Source organism: Trichomycterus rosablanca, chromosome 4 (genome assembly GCF_030014385.1).
Source record: "Trichomycterus rosablanca isolate fTriRos1 chromosome 4, fTriRos1.hap1, whole genome shotgun sequence".
In the NCBI taxonomy this organism is placed as follows: Eukaryota; Metazoa; Chordata; class Actinopteri; order Siluriformes; family Trichomycteridae; genus Trichomycterus; species Trichomycterus rosablanca.
The window spans coordinates 47,024,432-47,047,340 of record NC_085991.1 but is presented as its reverse complement, the minus strand read 5'-3'; the positions used below and the strand labels follow the sequence as shown (position 1 = coordinate 47,047,340).

The 22,909-nt window shown below is 40.3% G+C and overlaps 1 long non-coding RNA gene across 2 annotated transcripts; it reads right to left on the bottom strand.

Moving 5' to 3' along the window:
* Window positions 1-2,474: 2,474 nt before the first annotated feature.
* Window positions 2,475-16,446, bottom strand: LOC134311750 (uncharacterized). 2 transcript variants are annotated; one of them, XR_010011475.1, is made up of 4 exons: window positions 16,393-16,446; window positions 13,956-14,075; window positions 2,746-2,789; window positions 2,475-2,595 (listed from the first exon to the last, which is right to left on the bottom strand). It is a non-coding gene; the product is annotated as an uncharacterized LOC134311750 (long non-coding RNA). The 2 variants fall into 2 exon arrangements; XR_010011476.1 differs by lacking the exons at window positions 13,956-14,075; window positions 16,393-16,446 and adding an exon at window positions 3,778-3,843.
* Between the last annotated feature and the right edge of the window lie 6,463 nt (window positions 16,447-22,909).

Here is a 22,909-nt window from a genome sequence, read left to right as displayed (position 1 = left end):
CTCCCCGTTGTGGCTGAATTAGATGTATCTGAGTTTGGGCTGGGAGCAATTTTCTCCGTGTCATGGGTATACCTCTAAATCCCTACCTACACACATTCTTTTCACATGAGCTGATACAGACTGAAGTTTGTTTGTTTTTTAGCATTACCGTGACCTTATAAGGTCAGAAGTAGGTCAGCAGTTTTGGTATTGGACTTATAGTCAAACAGTCACTGGATTAAGCCCTACCACTGCTATGCTGACAATGCTGGGCCCTTGAGCAAGACTCCTATCTGCTACATAACATAAACTTAAATTTGCTCATAAAATTACATACACTATTTGACCAAAAGTATTTGGACACCTGACCATGACAAAGCATGACAAATTTCCCCATCCCAACTTTTTTTGGAATGTGTGGCAGGCCTGGAATGCAGGAAGGGATGTACAGTGGGGCCAAAAAGTATTTAGTCAGCCACTGATTGTGCAAGTTCTCCTACTTAGAAAGATGAGAGAGGTCTGTAATTTTCATCATAGCTACACTTCAACTATGAAGTCCAGGAAATCACATTGTAGGATTTTTAAAGAATTTATTTGTAAATTATGGTGGAAAATAAGTATTTGGTCAATAACAAAAGTTAAACTCAATACTTTGTAACATAACCTTTGTTGGCAATGACAGAGGTCAAACGTTCAGGTCAGAGTCTGACTGTTTGAGGCTGTGGACAGGTGTCTTTTATACAGATAACGAGGTCAAACAGGTGCCATTAATACAGGTAACGAGTGGAGGACAGAAGAGCTTCTTAAAGAAGAAGTTACAGGTCTGTGAGAGCCAGAAATCTTGCTTGTTTGTGGGTGACCAAATACTTATTTTTCCTGTATTTTTTTTTCTCATTTTGTCTCTCATAGTTGAAGTGTACCTATGATGAAAATTACAGACCTCTCTCATCTTTCTAAGTAGGAGAACTTGCACAATCAGTGGCTGACTAAATACTTTTTGGCCCCACTGTACATTAACAAACTAAGTAAAGTTAACTGGACAAAACATAAAATATTCTGGGTTCATGATGTCCACAATGACATCAAAGAAAATAGTTATATTTATTATAGTTATAGTTATATTTATAAAAAATGTTATTATTTATTTGCATAATCCATCCTGTTAGAGTTTTCTTATTTGTTGTTTTTGGCAACAGTTTGGGGAAGGCTCTTTCCTGTTCCAGCATGACTGTGCCTGTGTACAGAAGGACATAGTTTGTTTATTTATTTTAATTTGCATCATCCATCCTGTTCCATTGTTTTCTTATTTGGGGTTATAAAATTAAATAGCAATTAAAAAAAAACTTTTGGCAACAGTTTGAGGAAGGCCCTTTCCTGTTCCAGTAGGAAGATCCAGTATGGTTTGAGGAGTCCAGTGTGAAGGGACTCCAACGATCTGCTCAGAGCCCTGAGCGCAATCCTACCGAATACCTTCAGGTCCATCATTATTTGTTTTTTTATACCTCATTACTCACCCTAAATCTCCCCGTCTCAACTTTTTTTGCAATGTGTTGCAGGCCTGAAATGCAAAAGTAGATGTATATTCACACATGAAATAAATCTGACCAGACAAAACATTAAATATTTTGGGTTCATGCTGTCGGCACCCCTGGAGCAGACAGGGTTAAGGGCCTTGCTCAAGGACCCAACAGTGGCTGCAGGGCAGAGCCGGGATTTGAACCTTTAACCTTTCAGTTGATAGTCCAGAGCTCTACCCACTAGGCTACCACTGCCCCAATTGTAAAATAAGATAGCATTTAAAAAAAAGATCTGCACAGAGCCCTGAGCTCAATCCTACCAAGTACCTTCAGGTCCATCATTATTTGTTTTTTTATACCTCATTACTAGCCCTAAATCTCCCCGTCCCAACTTTTTTTGCAATGTGTTGCAGGCCTGAAATGCAGAAATGGCTGTACATTAAGACATAAGATGAAGTTAACTGGACAAAACATAAAACATCTTGGGTTTATACTGTCTGCAATGAAATAAAAATCAAAGAAAATTTGAGAAATGTTTATGTATTTATTTATTTATTCTAATTTACATAATCCATCCTGTCCCAACGTTGTCATATTTGGGGTTGTTTTAAAATCCAACTTCTTGGCAATAGTTTGGGGAAGGCTCTTTCCTGCTCCAGTAGGACTGTGCTTATGTGTAGAAAGCAAGATTCATAAGGATTCATGGTTTGAGGAGTCCAGTGTGAAGGGACTCCAACGATCTGTACAGAGCCCTGAGCTCAATCCTACCAAGTACCTTCAGGTCCATCATTATTTGTTTTTTTAGCCTTAAATCTCCCTGTCCCAACTTTTTTTGGAATGGGTTGCAGGCCTGAAATGCAAGAATGGCTGTACATTAAGACATAAGATGAAGTTAACTAGACAAAACATGAACATCTTGGTTTTATACTGTCTGCAACGAAATAAAAATCAAAATGTCAGAAATTTTTATGTATTTATTTGTTTATTTATTCTAATTTACATAATCCATCCTGTCCCAACATTTTTGTATTTGGGGTTGTTTTCAAATCCAACTTTTTGGCAACAGTTTGGGGAAGGCTCTTTCCTGCTCCAGTAGGACCTATGTGTAGAAAGCAGAAAGAGATTCATAAGGATTCATGGTTTGAGGAGTCCAGTGTGAAGGGACTCCAACGATCTGCACAGAGCCCTGAGCTCAATCCTACCGAGTACCTTCAGGTCCATCATTGTTTTTTTATACCTCATTACTCACCCTAAATCTCCCCGTCTCAACTTTTTTTGGAATGTGTTACAGGCCTGAAATGCAAGAAGGGATGTACATTAACATGTGAAATGAAGTTAACTGGACAAAACATAAAACATCTTGGGTCCATGCTGTCTGCAATGAAATCATTATTTATTTCTTTATTTATTTTAATTTATATAGTCCATTCTGTCCCAACATTTTCTTATTCGGGGTTGTTTTAAAATCCAACTTTGGGGAAGGCTCTTTCCTGTTCCAGCAGGACTGTGCCTATATGCAGAAAGCAAGATTCATAAGGACATGATTTGTTTATTTATTTTAATTTGCATCATCCATCATGTCCCAGCATTTTGTTATTTGGAATTGTAAAATAAGATATATTTTTTTTTTTTTACTTTTTGGCAACAGTTTGGGGAAGGCTGTTTCCTGTTCCAGAAGAACTGTGCCTATGTGCAGAAAGCAAGATTCATAGTTAGGGCCCTACTAAATTCACGGGAAAATGTGCTTAATTTAATGGACCTCGTTTTTCAAAAGAAAAGTGCCACTGTCATTAACTAACTTCAATTCAATGATAGAATAAATGGAAGTGACAATACCCAGCACAGCCTACATTAATGGTTGAATGTAAACCTAAAACATCCAGTGACGTGCAAGACTCTCTGCGACCTCAGAATTGGTTGGGAGTTTTCCGAACTCAGTTACCCAAGTCGTGTTTTTAGCTGCTTTAGCTTTTGACATCTTGGACATTTTGACTGACCGATTGAATTGAACTGAATTGCCGGAGGATTGTAAGGATGCCTCATAGTGCAGATTAACCTGTAAACGTGAGACACTTGAATGCTATGCCAATGAAAAATGTTAAATCACTAAACACAAACCTTAATTTTTGAATTTCACAGCAAATTGCATATTACTCTGGGAAAGGCTCATTTCACTGTTCCTAGTGCGATCTTCATGGTTGTGAATTAGGCCTTAGTCATAAGGATTTATGGTTTGAGGAGTCCAGTGTGGAGAAACTCTGAGCGCCATCCTACCAAATACCTTTAAGATGAATCAAACCGTTGACTGTAAGCCAGGCTCATCTCATCCAACTTCAATCTCTGACCTCACAAATGATTTTTCTAAATTGGCACAGACACAAAATCCTGTTGAAAACTCTCCCAGAAAGTAAAACTGTTATAGTTTCTGAATAGGATTAATTATTATTACCAACTCGACCTAAGCATTGTTTCAGTTCCCAGTGAGGAAGATCTTGGCTGCTGGAGGCTGGATGAGATCAGCTGTGATGCTCCACATCGTGCTATCACAATAATACCTGGCAGTCCACGATCATCCATCCAGTATTTAAACGCTGGCCAGTGAAAGTGAGCGCACTTTCATGTTCTGCTCATCAGACCGCTCGCCTGCGTTCCGCCCTTTAGGAGCGATCCAGTAAAAACAAACAGCATGTCTGAGCTGCGGAGCTCCACTCCTGCTTCTCCGGTGGATAGCATAAGTCAATATTTACTCTTCATTTTCCTGCGCTCACTTTGTTTTTACGGGCTCTAAACGTCCGGGTGGTCCGATCGCAATCTTGAAGCCTCCTGACCTGCAGATTTGATGTAAGTAAACCCAATCACACGTAAACGTAGTCTCCTGGGCTTCAGGTGTGATCTAGATTGAACATGTGTCGTGTGGGTTGTGATTTTACAGCATTACACGTCTGACAAATGACTGACACTGATCGTTACGTGGTTCATTGCCGTTTCTACTCCGGTCCCCCCAAAAATATATGTCAGGCACTCGTTAAATTGCTATGAAAATACAAGAAACATATACACAGTCTTTTAACTGACGCTGGTGCTTTTCTAACCCCTGAACCTTAATCCTACTCAAATCACACTGGGATTACATATCAAACTCAATGCTGTTATAGTTTGTACAAAAATCTCAGCAAGCTGACCTGACGTTCCAGTTCAGAGACTTCAGAACAGAGCGGCAAAGAAATGTTACCTAATCTAGATGGCCAAGGGTATGTGGTTACTCATTTACATTTGGGGCATTTAGCAGATATTTTGATCCAAAGTGACTTGAAATTAAGACTAAATACAACCCCAAATCAGAGAAAGTTGGGACAGTATGAAAATTGCAAATAAAATTAAAATGCAGTGTTACATTTACATTTACATTTACTTTTATTTGATGTCAGACAGGATGAACCTGAGATATTTCCCGTTTTATCTGCTCAACTTCATTTCATTTATTAATAAACATCCATTCCTGCATTTCAGGCCTGCAACACATTCCAAAAAAAGTTGGGACGGGGGCAATTTAGGGCTAGTAATGAGGTGAAAAAACTAAATAATGATGTGATTCCAAACAGGTGATTGTAATCATGGTTTGGTACAAAAGCAGCATCCAGGAAAGGCTGAGAGTCTTTGATGAGTAAAGATGATCAGAGGATCCAGTTTATCCACAAATCTGTAAGAAAATGATTGAAATGTTTTAAAACAATGAACCTCAAAGAAAGATCGAAAGGGATTTGCATATTTCTCCCTCTACAGTGCATAATAATATTAAACCATTCAAGGAATCGGGAGGAATTTCAGTGCATAAAGGCCAAGGGTGCAAGCTTAAGCTGAACGTCTGCATCAAGAACCGCCACTCAACAATAGCTAATATAACCACATGGGTGAGGGATTACTTTGGCAAACCTTTTGTCAACCCTTATGTTAACCATGTCCAGAAGCGGCGTCGACTTCTCTGGGCTCGGAGGCATCTAGGATGGACCATCACATAGTGGAAACGTGTATTGTGGTCAGATTAATCAGAATTCCAGGTCTTTTTTTGAAAAAAATGGATGCCCTGTGCTCCGGACCAAAGACGAAAAGGACCATCCAGACTGTTATCAGTAACAAGTCCAAAAGCCAGAGTCTGTCTTGGTATGGGGTAAGTCAGTACCAGGGTCTGTCATGGTATGTGGGCGTGTCAGTGCTCTTGGTAAAGGTCATTTACACGTCTGTGATGCAGCATTAATGCAGCATTAATAAAGTACATTGAGATCTGCCTTCAAGACATCATCTTTTCCAAGGACGTCCAGCATTTTTCAACAAGACGATGTAAAAGCACCTGCTGCACACATTACAAAGTTATGGCTGTGGAAGAAGAGGGTACTGGACTGGACTGGCCTGCCTGCAGTCCTGACCTGTCCCCAATAGAGAATGTGTGGAGAATTTTGAAACGTGAAGAATGTGACAACGACGACCTCGTACTGTTGTACATCTTAAGACGTGTTTGCAGGAAGAGACAAAATAAAAGCTGAAACACTAAATCACTTGGTCTCCTCGGTGCCAAAACGTCTTTTAAGTGTGGTGAAAAGGAACGGCAACATTACAAAGTGGTAAATGCTTTACTGTCCCAACTTTTTTTGGAATGTGTTGCAGGCCTGAAATGCAGGAATGGATGTTTATTAATAAATGAAATGAAGTTGAGCAGATAAAACATGAAATATCTCAGGTTCATCCTGTCTGCAATTAAATAAAAGTCAAAGTAAATGTAAGAAACTCTGTGGTTTTTTTTTATTATTTGCTTTTCCCATGCCATCCCAACTTTTTCTGATTTGGGGTTGTAAATGAAGACAAAACTATTTCAAATCATGAATTCACCTGGCTGCTCTGCTCTAAATACGCCCCTGATGTGGGGACTGTGACCGAGGTGGTCATGTCTAGGGTGCATTTCTGCCTTGCACTCTGTGTCACTCGATGGCACAGGTACTACCACACTTCAGACCAGGATGATGCATTTCGTGAAAATGAATAAATCATTGAAGAAAATAATCTGACAGGATGACCTGAGATCTGACAGGTTGTGTCAGACACACACACACACACACACACGTCGTCTAGACTGTGAGTCTCCATCCCACTGACTGTTAATAGAGTCGTCGCTCTTTGTTCCTGGTCGCTCTTTCTTGTTGCCACCTGCGGCTCGGTGTGACATTTAAAATTTATAGGTGTTTATTATCCACACCGACATGCACAGACCATTAATAATGGATACAAACACACTTCTTAAATGAATCTTAAATAAGAAAACATTGTCATTCAGGTTCCAACAGCTAGTTACAGCAGTGCTTTTGCTCTTGCGTCATTTTAACAAACCATCGTAGTGTTTATTAGACTGTCGTTATGTGTTTGTCGCTCAATTATTTGTCTGTTTTAAATGTAAACCTGCAGTAGCGATGGGGTCCATGTTTCGTTCTGGCATTGAGTGGCAATAGGTCTGTGGGTCGTGTTCCTTTCAGCCCTCGCGCCCGCCCGGCCCTTTATAATTCTCTCTCCGCTCGTCTCGAGCTAATTACATTCAAACCGGCGCATTGGCTCGTGCCGGGGCTCTCTGGATGATATTCTCTTTTAGAGCAGCATATTACAGCATATAAAATCAGTCTGTGCTGCCCGGGTCTCATTTATTTGTGCGAGGGCTCGGAGGGAGACGGCTGTTGCATATTAGACTCAACTTTACCGGGAAGACACTTATTACACTTCAGATCTCTTTACGGCTGGAGAACGGCAGTAACTTTAACATGCGCTGTAAGGTAGTTCATCTTAGGGCTGATATTGAGGGTAAAGCGGCGCTGTTTCGTTATGGAGTACCAAGGCTGGGAACATTGTTTTAAATTTAAGTTTAATGCTACAAGGACATGCAACAACCGTGCAATGCAACAAAGACGCACAGACAGTATGTGTTTGCCTTTGTTGGCATATGCAAGTAGTATTTTACCACCACTTTATTCTATTCAGGGTCGCGGTGGGTCCGATTCACTGTGCCAGTCCATCACAGGGCACACACACTCAGGGTAATTTTTCATTCCTTCATTCATTTATTGTCTGTGTTACCACTGCTTTATCCCATTTAGGGTCATAGTTGGTTAAATTCACTAGGCGAAAGGTAGGAAACACCCTGGACAGGTCGCCAGTCCATCACAGGGCACGTACACACATATTTAGGACATTTTTGCATTCATTAATTAATTTATTGTCTGTTTTACCACCACTTTATCCTATTCAGGGTCTCAGTGGGTCTGATTCAATAGGCATAAGGTAGGAAACACCCTGGACAGGTCACCAGTCCATCACAGGGCACACACACACACACACACACACAAACAGACAAAAACACACACTTCATTCATTCATTCATTCATTTATTGGTTGTGTAACCCCCATTTTATCCCATTCAGGGTTACAGTGAGTCTGATTCACTGGGCAAAATGTAGGAAACACCCCAAACAGGTTGCCAGTCCATCACAGGGTGCGCACACACCCGGAAGAAACCCACATGGACACAGGGAGAACATGCAAACTCTACACAGAAAGGACTCTACCTGGGAATCAAACCCAGGACCTTCTTGCTGTGAGGCGACAGTGCTACCCACTGAGCCACCGTGCTGCCCCACACACACTAAGGGCAATTTTTTTATCAATTAATTCACATATTTATTTATTGTCTGTTTTACCACCACTTTATCCTATTCAGGGTTGTTGATGGCACCCATTCACCTACGTGGCAATTCAGTGTCTCCAATTAACCTAACTTCATGACTTAGGTCAGTGGGAGGAAACCGGAGCTCCCAGAGGAAACCCACGCAGATACAGGGGGAAAAAGGTCCCAGACCAGCTCACCTGGGGATCGAACCCAAGACATTCTTGCTGTGAGGCAACGGTGCTACCCACTGAGCCACCGTGCTGCCACACAAACACACACACACACACACACACTTAGAGCAATTTTTCATGAATTCATTCATTTATTGTCTGTTTTACCTTTATCCTATTCAGGGTCTCAGTGGGTCTGATTCAATGGGCGTAAGGTAGGAAACACCCTGCACACGGGCACACGGGCACACACAAACACACTTAGGGCATTTTTAATTCGTTCATTCATTCATTGTCTATTTTATCACCACTTTATCCTATTCGGGGTTGCTGTGAGTCCGATTCACTGGGCAAAATGTAGGAAACACCCCAAACAGGTTGCCAGTCCATCACAGGGCACACACACACACACTTAGGGTAATTTTTCATTCATTCATTCATTCATTCATTCATTTATTGTCTGTGTTACCACTGCTTTATTCCATTTAGGGTCATGGTTGGTTAAATTCACTGGGCAAAAGATAGGAAACACCCTGGACAGGTCGCCAGTCCATCACAGGGCACACACACACACACACAAACAAACTTAGGGCAATTTTTCATTCATTAATTGATTAATTGTCTGTTTTACCACCACTTTATCTTATTCGGGGTTGCAGTGAGTCCGATTCACTGGTCAAAATGTAGAAAACACCCCAAACAGGTTGCCAGTCCATCACAGGGCAAACACATACACAAACACACAAACACACACACACACACACACACACACACACACACACAAACCACTTAGGGCCTATTTGCATTTGTTAATTCTTTGATTGTCTGTGTAACCACTCTTTTATCCTGTTCAGGGTCATGATGGGTCAAATTCACTGGGCAAAAGACAGGAAACACCCTAGATAGGTTGCCAATACATCACAAGGCAAACACATTCACACACCACTCACACATACACACATACACACTACTTAGGGCAATTTTTCATTCATTAATTCATTAACTGTCTGTTTTACCACCACTTTTTCCTATTCAGGGTCGCGGTGGGTCCGATTCATTCGGCAAACTGTAGGGAACACCCTAAACAGGTTGCCAGTCCATTACAGGGCACACACACACATTAGGGCAGTTTTAGTATCTCCAATTAACCTGACTGCATGACTTAGGACAGTGGGAGGAAACCAGAGCACCCAGAGGAAACCCACATGGACACAGGGAGAACATGCAACTTTACACAGAAAGGACTTGTACCACTCTACCTGGAAACCAAACCCAGGACCTTCTTGCTGTGAGTGTCAGTGTGCCGCCCATTTCACAAACATAAATGATTCTCACATCCTGGGATTTGTATTAATTTGATTAGATATCCACAGCTGTATGTAGAATTTTGTGCACCCCTGGTTATTTTGTCATTAAATCAGATTTACTTCATACTGTATACATTTAGAAAAATAATAATTAAGACATGTATAAATGTTTGGACAAGAGTGCTCAGGTGGCGCAGGAAAAAAGTACACTAGCCCAATACTGCTGATATATGTGGATCCAGGGTTTGAATCTCAGCGGTGCCGCCAGCCGGTCGGGCATCTGCAAGGACACGACTGACTAATGTCCAAGGAAGTAAATGGCCAAAACAGATAAAAACAGGAGGGCTGCATCAGGAAGGGCATCTGGTGTTAAAACTGTGCCAAGTCTGGTATGTGGACCAGATCCACTATGCTGATCCCTAAATACAGGAGCAGACCAAGAATAAACACATAAATAAATGTTTGGACACTTTTACCTGTTAGACCACAAGTAACTTCTTAGGTAGGACAGGTACATATCGTAATTGCCTTAGAAACTGTCTAGATCTTTAAAACTTAAATGATAACACTAAGCAGCTGACTAAGGATCTACGAGTGTTCTTCAAAAAGTTTCTGCACTTTTTTAAACTCTATTTATTAAGAATTTTAAGCCGCTCAGGTGGCGCAGCGGTAAAAACACACGCTGGAACACCAGAGCTGAGATCTCGAATACATCGTATCAAGTCTCAGCTCTGCCTGCCGGCTGGGCTGAGCAGCCACATGAACAGCGATTGGCCTGTTGTTCAGATAGGGGTGGGATATTAAAGCCGGATAGAGTCTCTCTCATAACTGATGCAATTACGACCTCTGCTGGCTGATTGATGGCGCCTGCACAGAGATGAGAAAAGAGTGCTGTCAGGGTGTGTCTCTCCGTACACAGTGCTGATCCGCATTGCACTCGCCAAAATGTAAGCGCTAACAGGGGACAAAATGCATAAACAAAAAATATAAAAATATATATAAAAAAGAATTTCAAAAACAAATAACATCACTTTTCTACATCGTCACCTTCCGATGCATTTTTTCCAGCGTCGTAACAACTTTTTAATGCCATCAGCAAAAAACGTTTCTGGTTGAGCTCGTAGCCACTGATGCAGTGCTGCTTTCACATCGTCATCACATGAAAATCTTCTTCCCCTTAAAGCTTCTTTGAGCGTACAAAAAGGTGGAAATCAGATGGAGCTAAATCAGGACCATAAGCGTCTCCTAGTCTCTCAGACACGACCGATTACTCCTCCTCCCATCCTCACCGCTTATAACCTAAATATTAAAGTGCTGAAACCTTTAGAAGATCCCTCGTATAATTGAATCTGTAGTGGTCCTGGGAGAGTCCTGACCATTGACGAACAGCATGAAAGGGGGCTAACAAAGCATGCAGAGAAACAGATGGACTACAGTCAGTAATTGTAGAACTACAGAGTGCTTCTATATGGTAAGTGGAGCTGATAAAATGGACAGTGAGTGTAGTAACAAGGAGGTAGTTTTAATGTTATGGTTGATCGGTGTATATGGGCACAGAGACGTCACCAGCTGTAGTCTATTATAGACCACTGAAGTCGTGCGTCATTCTGTAGTCCTCGTTATGCCCATATTTGGAGACCCGGGTCTAAGCCCGATTTTCTATGGCAAAAATGAATGGGGTTTTCAAAAAAATCGTCTCTAGCGCATCCTGTGCTAAATAAACATGTTCAGAACCCTGTACATTTTGTCCTGTGTACATTTTTCTCCTGTACATCACTGGATCCTCTGAATTACGAGGTTGTTAAAGGGTCGTAATAATGCTACACGAAAGGTAATGCTACTGCGCATTACTTAGACGTCACTGAACTACAATGAGCAGCCCGCAATACCTCCAGTTTGGTGAGTGCAACCAAAGGCGTAACACCCAACCATCCTTGCTTTCTACTTTAATGTAGCTGGCTACTGAAAATATAAAGTAAAACTTGTGAATATCACTCCACTGTTACAACGGTGAATCGCGCTGCTGTAGCAATATTCATATTTTGACTCTATAACGACTTCATAATTCAGAGGATCCAGTGATAATAGACAGGAGAATCTCCATAAAACAAAACGTAACAGCTTTTGAAAATTGTTTATGACTACAGGATGCGAGAGAGGCAATTTTCGAAATCTCCATTCATTTTTCCCATTCAACATTTCTCTTAGACCCGGGTTACCAAATATGGGCATAACAACATGGCGTGGCCTACAAAATGACGACACGACTTCAGTGGTCTATTATCACTAAACGGAAATGACAATGGCATGCCACAACGTATCAAAATCGATATCAAATCTTCTCTACCACTAAATTAGTAACCTAATTTACTATATGTGTACAAATATGTATGTATGTACACTATATGGACAAAAGTATTGGGACGCCCCTTTTAATTTTTGTATTTATGTGTTAAGACGCAACAGTTGCTAATCGTTGTAATAAATCAATTATATTAAAGAAATTATATGCTTCCAACTTTGCAGCAACAGCTTGGGGAAGGCCCTTTCCTGTTCCAGTTTGACTGTACCCCTGTGCACAAAGGAAAGAAAAGCTCTGTTTAAAGAAACCAGTCCTGACCTCAGCCCCACTGAACAGTTTTGGAATGAACTGGAACATCAACTGGGGCTTTTTGATCAACATTAGCCCCCAGCCATACAAATGCTGTAATCTATTGGCTGAATGGGCACACATTCTCACAGACATACTTCAAAGTCTTGTGAGAAGCCTTCTCAGAACAGTGACTGTTGTTAGAGCTGAATAGATCACATACTGTAGATGTCACTCCATGGTCAGGTGTTTAAATACTTTTGGCCATATAGTGTATGTCGTGCATGTATGTGCACTCAGTGAGCATTTTATTAGATACACCTAAATTCATGTCGCTTTTATGCACAGGAGCAAAGTCATGCAGGAACAGGAAAAGGCCTTCCCCAAAGTGTTGACACAATGCCAAAGACATGCACCGATCAGGCATAACATTATGACCACCTTCCTAATATTGTGTTGGTCCTGCTTTGCTGCCCCATACACAACAAACTGTGATGCTCTGTGTATTCTGACACCTTTCTATCAGAACCAGCATTAACTTCTTCAGCAGTTTGAGCTACAGTAGCTCGTCTGTTGGGTCGGACCACGCGGGCCAGCCTTCGCTCCCCACGTGCATCAATGAGCCTTGGCCACCCATGACCCTATCGCCGATTTAACACTGTTCCTTCTTTGGACCACTTTTGATAGATACTGACCACTGCAGACCAGAAACACCCCACAAGAGCTGCAGTTTTGGAGATGCTCTGACCCAGTCATCTAACCATCACAATTTGGTCCTTGTCAAACTCGCTCAAATCCTCACGCTCGTCCATTTTTCCTGCTTCTAACTTCACACATCAACTCTGAGGATAAAACTTTCACTTGCTGCCTAATATATCCCACTAACAGGTGCCGTGATAAAGAGATAATCAGTGTTATTCACTTCACCTTATACATTTGTTGGCAATTGCTTTGGCTGAAACAATAGAGCTTACTAATTGGAAGTGGTGTCTACATACTTTTTGCTTTAAAGTGTAGCACCAGCATCTACAGAAATCTGAAAAATAGGGTTGGGGTTAATTCTCATTTTTTTAGTGGTGCCTTGTGTTTAAAAAAAGCAAAAAAACTTCAAACACTGCACTTGAAAGGTCAATGGAACAGAGACCAGGAACAGAGACCAGGCCTGGAGTGTCAACACAACCACAGTGAAGTCTGAGTGTGAAGTAGACAGGGAGGAAATAAAAAAATAGGAAAAAAAAACTATGCCAACATCTCCATAATGAATCCAAACCTCATCAAAACATACCAACAGAGCGAAACCCAAAGTTTGTTACTTTAAAACTCATTTAGCTATAAAAACAAGTCACATGAAGGATCCGCTCTATTTAACCCGACTGTAATTCTGTACTGCAGATACAGCAACAGTTTATCTCAGTGCCTGGCACTCACTCTCACCTTGTTCTCCTGAGCCTCTCCACATACCAAAACAATGTGCTGATCTCACGTTTCACCCCTCGCTATATGTCCAAATATGGAGCTAAAGATCTCAGGAGTGCACACCAAGCCCACACAGCTGTAAAAGTGCCCGTAAACCACAAATTCCCCTTTTTTAACGGACATCTGCGAATAATTCCTGTCTAAAAATAACACCCGAGTCTCACCCTCTCGTCTCTCTCCGCTCTCACTCATTCCTCATAGGGAGGCACTGACCTGAACCTGGCCGCTTTGAACCTGCTGATCTTGTCATTGCTTGCAGCTTTAAGGGTTCTAACCCTCTCGCTCTCGGCCCTGTCTTTGTCCAGGGGTGGCCAATCTTTCTGACAAATGAACCTGAATGAGAGAAACAGAAAAGAGAAGATCAGGTAAAGAGCAAAAAATAAAAGGAGAGAGAGAGAATTAGGAGCTGAAATAGCCATGTCAATGTTCTGATGTGAATGTCTAGCCTTCACAGGTCTGTGGGAGAAAAAAAATGTCTTTTGGCACCTGAGTGAAAGAAGCGCTCTTAAACAAAGTGCAGCATTGTGAACTGGGGTTAATCGAATTGGTTTTAGACAGAATCAGAATGAATGGAAGCAAAGAAATTGGCACCTACAGTTGGCGTCACAAGTTAACATACACATGTAATGGCAGTTTAATTATTTTAATTCTTTTTTTTGTATGAAGGAATATTTAACACATACGTGTTAATTCAAATTGGAACCTTTTTTATTTTGGATAAACACATATGTGTTAAATATTTCTTTATAAGGCGCCCAGGTGGCGCAGCAGGATATTCCGCTAACACACCATCGCCGAGATTCTGAACTCCTCAGTTTGAAACTCGGCGTTGCCACCGGTCGGCTGGGCGTCATGTAGCGAGCATAATCGGCAGTGCCTGCAGCAGACACGTTTCTGCTAGGGCGGGATGTCCGGACTATGTGGGTGGGGTCTTCAAATGCTGTGTAAGGACCCTGATTGACAGATAGAGAGGCTCCTTGTGCAGAATGCATGGGTGAAAAAGGATTCCTCCAAGGGCTGACCGCAGGTCAGAGGATGCGTGAGCAGCAATATACCCACCTCAACTGCAATTAGGGATCCCCCAGCAGCGGAAGACAAATTGACTACACTAAATTGGGAATAAAATGGGAGAAAATGCATAAATAAAAAGAAATATATATATATATTTCTTTATAGAACTTATAGAATTAAAATCATTAAACTGCCATTATTATTATTTTTTTGAGCCAGCTGAATTTAGAATATAGTAAAATTCCAAAAGAGCTCAAAATTGTAAGCGGTTGATTATATTATTAATTATTTATGTATTTACTGTATCTGTACATTTATTTATGAAGTATTCATTGGTTTGTTTTGGTCAATAAAGTGTGTTCCATTCAGTTTAATGATTTTAATTCTTTTTTCTATAGAGAAAGGGGGGCACAATGGCTAAGTGGGTAGCACTGTCGCCTTACAGCAAGAAGGTCCTGGGTTCGATCCCCAGGTGGGGCGGTCCAGGTCCTTTCTGTGTGGAGTTTGCATGTCCTCCCCGTGTCTGCGTGGGTTTACTCCAGGTGCTCCGGTTTCCTCCTACAGTCCAAAGACGTGCAAGTGAGGTAAATTGAAGACACTAAATTGTCCAAGACTGTGTTCGATATAACCTTGTGTGAAATGATGAATCTTGTGTGTAACGAGTAACTACCGTTCCTGTCATGAATGTAACCAAAGTGTAAAACATGACGATAAATCCTAATAAAAAAATAAATAAAAAAAAAACTATAGAGAAATATTCAACACATATGTGTTATTTAAAAAAGTTTTAATTTGAATTATTTCACAAGTTAACATACACATATAATGGCAGTTTAATGATTGTAATGATTAATGCAATGGTTCCTTTTTTCTATTGAGGAATAATTAAAACACATTAAAATGTTTTTAATTAGTTTTAATTCAAATTATTTCACGGTCAAGTTTGTGAAATATAATTACAACTTTATATTGTCATTAAACTTAACTGACTGCTGTTAGTACTTCATTACAGAAGTCCTGAAAGGACGTGTTATATGTTTATATTTTAAAAAATGTGTTATATTTTTAAATTGAAAAAAATCAATAAAACTATTCGTGATCTCAAGAAAATAATTATGTAGTTATTTTATTGGTTCTTTTTTACCAATGCAAATTATATATATATATATATATATATATATATATATATATATATATATATATATATATATATATATATATATATATATATATACTGTATATCTCACATGTTCTTTCTGGACCTCATTAGTTTATGTTGATCGAAGCCATTTCCTACCCGTTTTCCGTCTCCGGCGTTCTAGCCTGTGTGTGTGTTTCCCACCCGTTTTGTGTCTGCTAATCACTATGATTGTTTTCACCTGTTTTAAGTTTGTTCCTCTCCTCGTGTTTCGGCATTTAAACCCCTTTAAAGTTACAGTTCTCAGCGAGATATCAGAGCTTTATCCGATCCGGTTACCAAGCTTTTCGTTAATTTACAGCCTCGTTTAGTCTGTTTGTAGATCGCCCGACCAGGGCTAGTTTGACTGCACCCAATAAATGTAAGTAAAATAGGTTTTAAAATAGGCTTGACCAGATTGGTAGAACATTCAAACTGTGCTCTTATGCTCAGAAAACTCACAGCAAGAAGGTCCTGGGTTTGATTCCCAGGTGGACTGGTTTGGGTCCTTTCTGTCCATGAAACAGTACAATATATTGTGGCATCAGCAAGAAGGAAGGAAGCACTATTTTACTCGTAGGAGGTAACTCTATTAAGAATTGCCACCAAACAGAAAGTACATCCTGTAAACAGTAACTTACAAACTCAACATGAAAATGATCACAAAATGTGCTATGCATTTGGAATATAACTATTTACATACAACCAAACCACTTTTTAAACCACACAACACACTATTTATCCCCCAAAAACAGACCAGTTGGTCTGCACAATGTTACAACAATCTTCTTCTTTCAGCTGCTCATATTAGTGGTCGCTACTGTGGATCAGTCTGTCCATCTTGCCCTGTCCTGAACATCCTCCTCTGGTACCCCAACCACTTGCATGTCATCCCTCACCACACCCTTCCTTTCCTCAGCACCGTTCTCCTAGTAACTCTTATTCCTCCTCTGCACATGCTCAAACTGTCTTATTTTCTCCTCCTTGATTTTCTAATAAACTCCTTCCTAATCTTGTTTATCCTCGTTATTTAACTAATAAAGAGAAAATTTGTTTCATTACATTGTTAGACTTATTTTCGTTTTTTCCAGTATTCTGTTAAAATAAGTTAAAACCTTTTATATCAATAAAATAATAACCACAAGTAAAAATCCTGTACTACAGTGATGATGCCTGTCTACAATCTGACCATTCCACATGCCATTCGATTTCCATATATTCATAAACATTATATTAAATATGTAATACTTTCTTCACCAGGGTGTTGGGTCACCCCATGAGTTCTTATCTGCACTACTGGAGAAGTCTACATATTGATCCTTTAAACTTAACAGAAGTGGTATCTCACTCACTACAGAGGTCTGAGCTCAGCGGGGGGTCTGCACTGAAGATCCTCAAAGCTCCCCCTGAAAAAAATCTGAGGACTGGATTTCCCCTTGAAGCTCTGCTTTAAAAAACTATACTTACACCTTCAGCTTTTAGATATAAAATCTTATACTACTGAAATGACAAGTATTCCTGCATTATGTGGTCTGATCTTCATAGCATATGTTTCATGTTTCGTGTACATTAAACACATCCGGTGATCATATACTGTCCAGCTGAACAAAAGTATATTGACTCTGGTATATTTTGTTTACGATTTGTCACATGACCTCCTAATTGTTATACTATTATATTATTATGTGATTATAATTCACTTTAGCCAGTTTGGAGGCTAGTTTTAATGCACCCATCAGAAATGACATGGAACAGTGGCATCTCGCCTAAAAACCCAAACTGTGACCTAGACTAAAACAAATGTTTTGGTTTGAGAAAAGAGGATGATAGCCAAGCTGTCATCCATCCTGGACAACACCGCACATCCACTACACGAATCTGTAGGGGTCCTTACAAGCTCCTTCAGTACCAGACTCCTACACCCCCTGTGTAAGAAGGTGTGCTACCGCAGGTCCTTCATTCCTGCATCAGGGTTTACAATAATAATATCACTCATATCTACACTTACATGTCTATAGTGCAATACAAAAATGCAATATATTAAGCATATTTTTAATGTATATGTTATAGTCTATGATAATATATGTACATCACTTTTCTAAAAGGAATATTTTTACTGTAAATAACTACAATGTGCAATTTTTTTTACTTGTATTTTTTCTGTTTCTACCTCCTTTTTCAAACTGCTGTAACAAGGTAATTTTCCCAAGGGGATCCATAAAGTATTATATTATATTATACTGTAGTGTTATGTAGTACAGTATATATATATTTGAAATTTGTACCCTTGAAACTCAACGCTTCCCTTAAACGTGTTCAGTTTTTTTTTTGTTTTTTTTTTATTTATTTCATTTCAAATTAACAATGAACAGTCACTTTGTTCAGCGCTTGGCTTGAGCGGTGCGGTAATACATCATCAAAGTGTGCATATGAGACGAAACTGCATTTGTGTGGAATAACCGTGAGATTCACTCTGAAAGCTCCACATTTATCTGTGTTTATCTGGATTTTCCTCACTGTTTCACTTTTAAACTTGTGTTAAAACTTGAGGTTCTGAGAAATTGTAAGAATCAGCTTTTTATTTCAGTGTTTTTTATATTATTTTCAGTGTGTAAGTGGCAAAAACGACCCCATTATTTCTACATTCTATTTGTTCCTTCTCTCAGACACGCCCATTTGTGTCTGATGAGCACCAGGCCAGACTGGTGGCACCGCCAAGCTTTGAACCCATGACACAGGCAGGGGTGGGCTACTGTATTACAATAAACATTTATATTGATGTAATTGTGGAACAAAAGTATGTGCTACAGTAAATACTGAAAATAATTACTTTATTTCCATAGATTCTATACCAATAATTTTCTTTTTTGACCTTCACCATAATGTACTGTATATAGCAACCACATGTTGCTCAGCAAATGCCCTGTGAAGTAAAAACTGACCAGCTGTACAGAAATCCCAGTTTGAACATTCTGCAATGAGATGAACCAGACAGTAAAATGGTGCGGTTAATAGAGTGACCACCCAGTATAGTAAATTTTCCTTACAATAGCTCTGGGTCCAGCAAAAAAAAAAAAAAAATCCCATTTCACCACATATGTTGGACAATCCTTAAATACATAAGCTCCCAGATGCACTGTATGGCCAAAAGTATGTGGACACCTGACCGGGTACATATATAAAGTGTTTATATGTTCACTCTACTCAACAATGTAAAAAAAAAACCTCAGTTTACATCCACGCTACAAACAATCCGATCCAAAATCACCCGCATGTGTAGAGTACCACTAGTGTACACGTTACCATGACAGCCAGCATCCTGTGAGTCCAGTCAGACTCCCTTTTAGCGTGTCCAATTGTCTGATTGCATCATGCTTCTTCTCCACCAATGCCGATCCCCTCCCTGATTTGAGGAGAACGAAGCTAACCCACACCCCCTCTGACACGTGGGCAGCAGCCGTATGCATTTTGTCACCTACACTTGACGAGTGCAATGCGGATCAGTACTGTGTACGGAGAGACACAACCTGACAGCACTCTTTTCCCCTCTCTGTGCAGGCGCCATCAATCAGCCAGCAGAGGTCGTAATTGCATCAGTTATGAGAGAGTCCCTATCCGGCTTAATATCCCACCCCTATATGAACAACAGGCCAATCGTTGTTCATGTGGCTGCTCAGCCCAGACAGCAGGCAGAACTGAGACTTAATACAATGTATTCGAGATCCCAGCTCTGGTGTTTCAGTGTGTGTTTTACCACTGCGCCACCTAAGCAGCCAATGTGTTTTTTTTATTTGTAATTGCTTTAAAATGATGGCAGACTCAGGAAAAAGTTCTTTACATTTACTTATTAAAAAAGAAGCGAGAGGAAGATGTCCCGTCCTGCAACGTTACAAGGTACATGTGCTAAATGCCAGTCCCACTGCCAATGACACGAAACCTCTGCATGCTGCATGTACGTAAACCTGGCTGCTGTTCAAATGAGACTTTACAGACACATTTTGAAGTGTCTGTAAAAAAAAGTTGTGCCCAAACAGCCAAACAAGCATTTTTAAGGTCAGACACTGATGTCCAACAAGAACACCTGACCTGCAATCAATGTTTAAATCAATTCCAAAAGTGTTCGATAAGGTCGAGGTCAGGGCTCTGTTAAAGTTGTCGGCCACTTGAAGTCTTCTACACCGAACTTGTCAGACCATGTCTCTAAGGACGTTGCTTTGAACACAAGGGCACAGACATGCTGGAACAAGAAAGAGCTTCTCAAACTTCTACCATGAAGCTGGAAGCATGTAATTTTATTTATTTATTCTCATGTTTTATTCTGGTAATGTCCGCGATGGGTCTGGTTTCCCCAGAATCACTAGGCACAATGCAGAACTTCGGCCATCCCCCTTTTCCCTTTCGGACATAGCCAACCATGTCTGTATGTAGACACCTGAAATCCTAGACGTCGACATACACTTTATGTCAAAAAATATTTGGACATCTGTCCATGAGCTTGTTGGAAATCCCATTTTAACAACAAATAGTATTAAAACAGGTATAACACCAGCCGTTCTTCTGAAAAGGCTTGTCTCTCAAGACTTTGTAGTATGTCAAGTCAATTTTATTTGTATAGCGCTTTATACTGTACAATAAACATTGTCTCAAAGCAACTTTACAGACTACAGGACCGACAGACCAAAAACCCCTTAAAACTCCCCTAAAATTACAGGAAGAAACCTTGAGAGGAACCAGACTCAGCAGGGATCCTCCTTGGGTGGACAAATCATACATATACACAATTAAAATGAACTAAAAGTTATAACTAGCAAAAAATAATTGGAGTTATTCATTATTTGTCTGTGATAAAGTCTGTAGTGAGTTCTTGACATTTTTGGTGCAATAAAGCCAGGTTACCGTCACATCTAGCAGGAGCAGCATTGTTGGCACGACGTGCAGTCTTTAACCTCAAGGTAAAACAACAGAAGATGTAGTTAAGATGTGAAATCGTTAAGAGTAAAATGTCAGTTTTACAGGGAGTTTTAGACTCCGGCAGCCCTAATTATTACATCATAACTAAAAGGGAGAGCGAGCAGGTGAAAAAGTCATGAAGGCTTTCACAGGACATCAGCACCCACCTCCCCCACCGTCATCAAACCTGAGTGATCAGGCAAGAGAGGCAGAATGACAGCAACCCAACATCCCACAAGTTTCTATGACCAAGAACCCCCAAGCTCTGTAGTATGTCTGTGGGAATTTGTGCCCATTCAGCCATAAGATGACAACATTTGTATGGTTGGGTACTGATGTTAGTCAGGAAAGCCTCAGTTGATGTTCCAGGTAATTTCAAGCTGTTTAGTGGGGCTGAGGTCAGGGCTCTGTGCAGGACACTGGAAAGTGCCTTCCCTAAACTGTTGCTGGAAAGTTGGAAGCAATTTTAATAAACTAATTGTAATGAACAATTAAAAGATAGATAGATAAACAGACAGACAGACAGACAGACAGGCAGACAGACAGACAGATAGATAGATAGACAGACAGACAGACAGACAGACAGATAAACACACAGATAAATAGACAGACATAGATAGACAGACAGACAGATAAACAGACAGATAGATAGACAGACAGATAGATGATTGATAGATAGATAGATAGATAGATAGATAGATAGATAGATAGATAGATAGATAGATAGATAGATAGATAGATAGACAGACAGACAGACAGACAGACAGACAGACAGACAGATAAACACACAGATAGATAGACAGACATATAGATAGACAGACAGACAGACAGACAGACAGACAGATAGATACTTCATTTATCCCGAGGGAAATTATTTTAAAAAAAAATCACATTGATTTATGGCTTCCACAGCTCTTCCTCATTGAGACTCACTGTTTAGCTCATTTGGTGGTGCAGGTATTACTCTCCAGCTCCTAAAAAAGGTTCACAAGTCAGATTATAAAAGATAAAGTAATATACGACTAAATCTAATATTACAACAATAGCGTGTGATGTAATCTCAGCAGCATATGGTTCACCAATCCCTGTTTTCATTTCATTGCGCTCAAAGGGAGTCGTGTTGTTTTACCTGCAGCTGCGTGGGCGCAGAGACAGATGTGCGGGGCATCCTTCAAGACAAGCTTTTACCAAAAGTCCAGCCCTCCGTTCAGTTGGATTCGGAAGCAACGTGATGAGACACGGAGGCGGAAAGTCATTCACCGACAATATAACCCGCTAACAACAGGCGGAGTGGCCGTTTCTGGCGTGAAGTGCATAGTCAGAGATGAATTTTATGCAAATGAAGAGCGAATTGATGTGAACATAAGAATGAAACACGACGGTACATGCTTCAATTTCCCCTCTCTCTAAAACTTTATTTCTCTTCAGTTTTATCAGATACTTGGGAATTGTGTTCCAAATTATATTGAGTTTTATCAGCTCATGATCAGTTATAATCTGTCTGTGTTTCTCTTTATCACCATTCATCAAAACGAAACACAAAATGAAGTATAGAAAACAGCAGCAATCTGGTCCCACTGTGGTGTACAAGATGTATTGCACAGCCTTCCCAAGGGGGTATACAAGTACAAGTTTATTTCATGTTTATGTGCCTGTAAAATTTGATTATTTAATTATTATTATTTTTCTTTGCGACCCACTTTTTTGGCTCTCGGCACTTAACAGTATGTGCACCGATCACGCACCTCCTTGTTTCTACACTCACTGTCAATTTTATCAGCTCCACTTACCATATAGAAGCACTTCGTAGTACAATTACTGACTATAGTCCATATGTTTCTCTGCATGCTTTGTTAGCCCCCTTTCATGCTGTTCTTCAATGGTCAGGACCCCCACAGGACCACCACAGAGCAGGTATTATTTAGGTGGCGGATCATTCTCAGCACTGCAGTGACACTGACATGGTGGTGGTGTGTTAGTGTGTCTTGTGCTGGTATGAGTGGATCAGACACAGCAATGCTGCTGGAGT